The 6,997-nt window shown below is 37.8% G+C and overlaps 1 long non-coding RNA gene across 1 annotated transcript; it reads right to left on the bottom strand.

Annotated features, from left to right (window-relative positions):
* Positions 1–2,021: 2,021 nt before the first annotated feature.
* Positions 2,022–4,302, bottom strand: LOC112494280. The gene is made up of 2 exons (XR_003059534.1): positions 3,857–4,302; positions 2,022–3,722 (listed from the first exon to the last, which is right to left on the bottom strand). It is a non-coding gene; the product is annotated as an uncharacterized LOC112494280 (long non-coding RNA).
* Positions 4,303–6,997: the final 2,695 nt, after the last annotated feature.

Genomic DNA, 6,997 nt, shown 5'->3' with positions numbered 1-6,997 from the left:
GTATGACAATGTCTAAAATTCTTTATGTACTGATTCACAAAAGATTCAGAAAGAGCAGTGACTTGACGTCCAGTGCCTATAAGTGCTTTCGTCTTGATTCCTTGGATGACGACGTCGATTTCTGAGCATTGCAGTGGACGGCCGTCTCCTTGTGCTTCTTCTTCCTCTTCGAAGAGATTGTTGCACGTCAAGATGTGTTCGGGTTCTAGCCAAGCAAAGTTGATTGTGTTTATCTCATTCATATCCGGTGAGTTCTTTTCCAGTTTCGTCATATACGTTGTGGACGCGCCTTGGTGTCCCTGGCTAGTGCGGGGCACCTTGGTGGCCACATCGTTTCTTAGTTTTCCTAGGCTTTTGGCTTAGGGCAGTGGCTCTCTCGGGTGGACTCCTCCCCTGGATCCGTTTCACGGGGTTCAGTCCGTTGCGCAGATCGCCGGTTTCCTTGCGTTTCCTCCGTTTGGATGGCGTTCGCTTGATGATAGCCTGCTCGGTTGAAGTTGTTATTCCGTCCTTGCTGCTGATTATTTGGTCGAGGACGGTTATTCGGAGTCGCCTGCTGGTGAGGTTGTCTTGCTGGAGGCTGACTGTTCCGCGGAGGTGTTGTTGGAGGTGCAGCTCTCGCTCCCGAGTTCGTCCTTTCCTTGTTTGATGCTGGTTCGCTTCTAGTCTCTCTTTCTAGTTCATGCCGGGACGGACTCTCGTATTTTCGGTGTAGCTCGGTGAACGCGTTTATATCGTCAATCTGTTTTCCGTGGATAATAAGACTTAGTGTCTTGGAAAAGTGATCCGCCAATTTATTAATAATTTTAGCTGTGGGGAGAGATGGTTCTAAGTCTTTGGCCTCGTTGAACATTTTCGCCGCATATTCAACCGCCGACATTTTCTGTTTGGAAGGGTCGTATTTCCCGTAATGCAGATTTAGTGCTATCTCCTGCTGGATCTCACTATTCCAATACCGGGCCTTGAATTTTTCCTCAAGTTGTTGGACTGAACTGATACTGTCCTCCTGCACCTGCCACCAGTCTTGCGCCGTTCCATCTAGACCATTGGCTACAATGAATCGCAAATCTTCTCCTTGGGCCTGCGTTGCCCTTAAGTAACTCGACATTTTCTTTAGGTATGTGAGCGGACGCTCATTACTTGTGTCCTTGAATGTCCGTGGTTTTATCGATATTGCGTTGGGTCTTAAAAAGCTTATTCCTAAACTTTCGTTTGGCCTAATTGCTGTGATACTTTGTCTTTCTCTTGGCGGAGTATCCCTATGGGTTTCACGATATGAGATCCTCTCCATTTGTTCCCTTAGATCCTGTATAATATTAACTAACTTATGGTGTTTAATCTCTAGATCCGCGATATCTATCCTTGTAATCGCGAGATCTACCAGCTGTCTTTGCTGAGCTTCTTGGTGCTCTCGTCCTGACTTCTGCATTTCTGCTTGTATCAGTTCTAGCAGATTTCGCGGTAGTCTTTCCTCAATGATTTTTCTTAATTCATGATTATCGCGTTCTAGATCGCTCACCCTATGTCTTAATTCTATCAACGCTTTTGCGTTTGCGTCCGGATCTATAGGACTTTGTTCGAGGATTTCCGCCAAATCTAACTCGCTTGCTAGATTTACTCCTGTTATCGGGTTTCTTTTAATATTGTGTCTTGGATGTGTCTCCACGGGACTATCCATAATTATATCCTCTGACTCTTCAAATCGTACGACGGGATTTCTTCTATTTTCCCCGGTTGGTTCAAGTGCAGTACTTGCAAACAACGTCTCATTTTCATCGAGCGGTCGGTTAGTTTGATACCCTGTGTCGTGGGAGTCCTGTTCCTTATTTTCGGCCATATCTAAAGTTTTCACTGTTTCGATAATCAAGCCTTTTTAGTTGCGCCAGCCCCACGTTGGGCGCCAATTGTAACGTTTGTCGATAGTGCAATTTCGTACGCTCCTTATGAGTGTACGAAATGGGATGTAGGTAAGTGCTTGGGGCTGGCGTCTTTAAGAATGTAGTCGACACAGGATGGTAACGTAAAATAAAATAACAAAATTTTATTAAATAATCGATACAGTAGTTTTATAATCGGTGACAATTACCTAGTCGTAATCTATTGTCGGTATTTTAGGAAAAAGGATTGTCTAGGAGTCTGCCTACGTTTGTTGTCTATCCCTATCTCTCTCTGACCTGTGCGTGAGGTAACAGAGGATCTGCCGGCGTTGGTTTGATAACCCTAGTAGCATTTTGCCTACCTAGTGGCTATGGCACTGTATGCGACGCAACTCCTAACGGCGCGGATGACAGATTACAAAATGGCGATAACAAAAGTCTCTGCGGAAGATCACGGTGGTCTCCGCAGAGCTTTGACAACCTTTCTACGCGAGATCTACTTGGAGTAGCAAATGCTAATTTCCCGTAGCCTCTCGACACGATTATGAACTTTTTGACTATCTGACAGATTTCGATTTATGTTACGTATGCTGTGCTTCCGTGACACTTATCGAGAATTTTGTACTTGGTCTGTTCGGAATCTCTGATTATCCTCTCTAATAACTCAGGTTTTCGACTATTATGACTTAACTGACTTTGATTGGTCTGAACTGTTGTGTTCAATGACCTGTAATCCGATATTTGTTAGCGGGAAGCGCTAATGATCTAGCGGATTATTTTGATATTATTTTTCCGCGGTGTGACTTTCGGGAGACGTTCTTCATCTATCGGCGCGTGTTGATACTAGCCGCGTGTCCTTGTCGTCCCTTGGTAACGGGTGCGCTCTCAGTACAGGAGTACTGAGAGGTTGATCGTTTTGTCACGTTACAATATGCCACTTCAAAGTGAGCAATCAGAGAATGATAGTTTTTTAGCCGATGTATCATCAATCGCGCAAAGTCTAACATCTGTGAGACCAGACCAGCGGAATAATTTTGTTAATCTTATGGTGAAGCACAAACGCCTATTTTCTGATAAACCTGGTTTCATAACCCATTATCAACATGAAATCCATTTAAGTAAATCTAAACCCTACATAAAACGATCATATCCTGTACCATTGGCAAAATGTACAGCTGTTGAAAAAGAATTGAAAATGATGTTAGAGGACGGTATCATTGAGCGATCTTGTAGTCCTTACTGTAATCCATTACGTATAGTAGAGAAAAAAGATGGTAAAATTCGATCGTGCCTTGATGCAAGATTTTTGAATGATGTAATAGAAGGAAATAATGAAACACCACCTTTAATTTCTGAATTATTACAATGCCACCATGGAATACAATGTATATCCACAATGGATTTAACTCATGGTTATTGGTAAGTACCGTTAGCAAATACTTCAAGACCTTATACAGCGTTCTTATACAATTCAACTCTATATCAGTTTTGTAGGATCCCTTTTGGGTTACAAACGGCAGGTAGTGGATTCATAAGAGCATTAAATTTGGCTCTGGGAGATAATTTTAAAGATTTTCTAGTTTCTTATATTGATGACTTACTTGTTACGTCCAAAAATTTTGAAGAACATCTATGTCACTTGGACTTATTATTTACGCGGTTATCATCCTATAATTTCACACTACGGTTATCCAAATGTAGATTTGGAAAGGTGTCTGTGCCCTTTCTTGGTTTTGTTTTATCAATTGATGGTATTAGACCAGATCCTTATAGATTAAAGATTATTACCAAATTTTCGGAACCGCAAAGCAAAAAGCAACTTCAGAGCTTTTTAGGAATCTGTAACTATTACCGAAAGTTTAAAATAAATTATTCTAAATATATACAACCTTTTCGTAGTCTTCTGGGAAGCAATAATCATTGGACATGGACAAAAGCTCATTCTATTGCTTTTTAAGAATTGAAAGATGCATTCTTACAATGTGTTGTACTAAGACATTTGATTCCGGGAATCGTTCTAAAGGTACAATGTGATGCAAGTGACCTTGGCATTTGTGGAATTTTATATCAATGAATCATAATGGGGAGGTCCATATCTATAGTGAGTCGATGTTTGACTTCCCCTGAAACAAGGTATAACACAACGGAAAAAGAATTATTAGCTATTGTTTATGCAATACAAAAGTTTCGAGTATATTTGATAGGTACTGAATTTAAAATTATAACTGATCATCAGGGACTAACTTTCTTAAATAATGCTAATTATACAAGTGCACGCCTTTCAAAATGGAGTCTTCTATTACAACAGTATACCTTTAACATTAGTTACTGTAAAGGGTGGGATAATATTGCAGCCGACTTTTGCAGTCGAAACCCAAATGAACAATTTCACTTAGAGAAGCAAGAACATCCCATGATTTCCTTATGTAAATATTTACCACCTAATGACTCCAGCAATTCTTTAGATAATTCCTTGGTTATTATTTGTAAATTCGATGAAGACACTGAAGTACAAGCACCGTTAAAGGATATAGTCAAAGCACAAAATATCGATGAATCTATTATTGATATTAAAAAGGAATTATTGAATGGATGTAAATTAGAAAACTATCAAATTTATCATGATTTACTATTTACTGGTAATTCGAAAACTGAAGATTGGCGTCTTATAATTCCTAATAAATTGACCCCATTATTAATTAGTATTTGTCATCGGAAAATTGGTCATGCTGGAACATATAAAACTTTCGAATACATGAAACGATATTTTTATTGGAAATCAATGCGACAAAATGTAAAATATTTCGTGAAAACTTGTGACCTATGTCAAAGAGTGAAGCCTAACATGCAAAATATGCAAGGGGAATATCAGCTTATTACTGCCGATCGTCCAAATGAATTGGTGACTTTAGATTTTTATGGACCGCTTCCAAAATCGAGAGGAGGGGTACAATACATTTTCGTTCTTTTGGATGTATTTTCTAAATTCATCCGATTGTATGCACTTAAAAAGGCTACAACTCGGGCTGCCCTTAATAAAATATTACATGATTACTTTTCGAATACCGGAAAGCCAAAACGTATCTTCGCTGATCACGGAACCCAGTTTACCGCTAATTTGTGGAGGAAAACCTTGCAATAAGAAGATGTTAAAGTACTTTTTTCGTCTATACGTCATCCTCAGTCCAATCCCACAGAGAGGATTATGAGAGAGCTTGGACGCCTTTTTCGAACATTATGTGCTGATCGACACACAAAATGGGTTCAATATCTACAAAAAATAGAAGAATTGTTGAATATAGCAAAGCATAGTAGCACCAGTTGTTTACCTCTTGAGTTACATTTTGGAATTAAAGTCCCAGATGCAATTACAAGATTTGTACAATTTCCACCAGGAACTCCAATTCCACGTGATACCCAGCTTTTGATGGCCGGGGAATGTATTGATAGGCAATTTCAATATCGGAAGAAACAACAGTCTAAAATCTCTCAAGTTAAACTAATAGTTGGAGACCTCGTCTTGTTGCGTATACCACATTTGTCAAATGCAATGGATTCGGTTACTAAGAAATTTTTTCATTTATATGAAGGGCCGTATAAAATTGTCAAATTAATTGGAAAAAATGCCTACGTTTTGTCTGAGAATGCTAATCAAGCTCACATCATAGGTACACAAATGAGTAATTAATTTATTAAAATTTTTAGTAAAAGAACCAAACCATTATAATTGACGTACGATACTACATAAATTGGTATATAAATATGTTATGTAGGTAGGTTAACGTAATCGTTATAGTGCTGAATAGCTGTATATTGATATGAGTGATATATGTATGAAACTCCACTTGACAATCTTAATACTGACAAAGTGCGAACAGCTTAATAGTAATGTATAAATTTGTAACCAGATTGCGCAAAAGACAACGGACTGACTGATGTTATGTTCCTTTTATATTACATACGACAAGCTTAATATAAGTATATCGAATTACCCCTATTTATGTCATGCGTAATTCGAGGGGGAAAATTGTAACGTGCGTTTACCCAGGGAGTTCCCTGCAAGTTAAATTGTAATTAGTATAAGGAATTGGCGAGCGGTGTCATTGGTTGAATTTCCCCCTCCCCTGTATTAGTCGTATCTGGCAAATTGATGGTTGCTGGAGTATCTTCACTGGAGTCTCTTCACTTAGGGAGTCTACCATTGAAAGTATAACATCGTGCAAGACAAAAAGTATTGGCCATTGGATTAAATCTAAAGCAGAATAAATATTTTTGGAAATGATCTACTATAAAAAAGGATCCACTCCTAATTGAAATTATATCGTAAGATAAAAAGGATCCATTAATAATTGGAAATATATCGCAACATTTGGATCCTATAATCATGCTGGAACCAAAGGAACAAATTAAAGAATACTGAGACGAGTAAGACAAGGGAGATACATCATCCACCAGCTGAAATCTACAAGACGTATTTATTACATAATTATATTTATTCATATTTTTATTATTAGTTTCTCATAACATGTTCCATTTCGATTATAAAGTGTCTTGCCGCCCTAAGTACGTAATAAGATAGGAGATAATAAGATAGGATATATCTATTTTATCAAATGGTAGATTCATAAAAGAAAACTATAATTAAATAATTAATAGTGTGAATATGGATGTTTTAGTGTGAATGCATGTTTGTATGTGATGAACCGGTCTATTGAGGCATCTGCTATTAAAGATTATAATTATAATTTATCTTGCAAATTCTGATTGTTCATTTATTTTATTATTTTATATATATGCCAAAATTGGTAAATTGTTAACCATCACAAATAAATGTCTTATAAGCAACTAAAATATATTACAATTGGCGCGCAATGTGAAATGCAAGATAAAAAATTAGTCTTTGTTATAGATCGTGTTTAAATTTTATATGTTAATATGAGTTTAAAGCATACGCCTATGAAAACTAGAAATCAGAGGAAAGAGAGTGATAATAATGTGGATATTGTAAGTGGAAAAGGTGATATAGCAGGCAGAAGTCAGGTTAGAGAAAGTAATCTTGAGAGTGATAGCAGGCAGGTTACGATGGCTGAGGGTCAAAATAATATTATGCCTAGTCAATT

Source organism: Cephus cinctus, unplaced genomic scaffold (genome assembly GCF_000341935.2).
Source record: "Cephus cinctus unplaced genomic scaffold, Ccin1 Ccin1_scaffold0395, whole genome shotgun sequence".
Taxonomy (NCBI): Eukaryota; Metazoa; Arthropoda; class Insecta; order Hymenoptera; family Cephidae; genus Cephus; species Cephus cinctus.
This window is presented reverse-complemented; position numbering and strand designations above follow the sequence as displayed.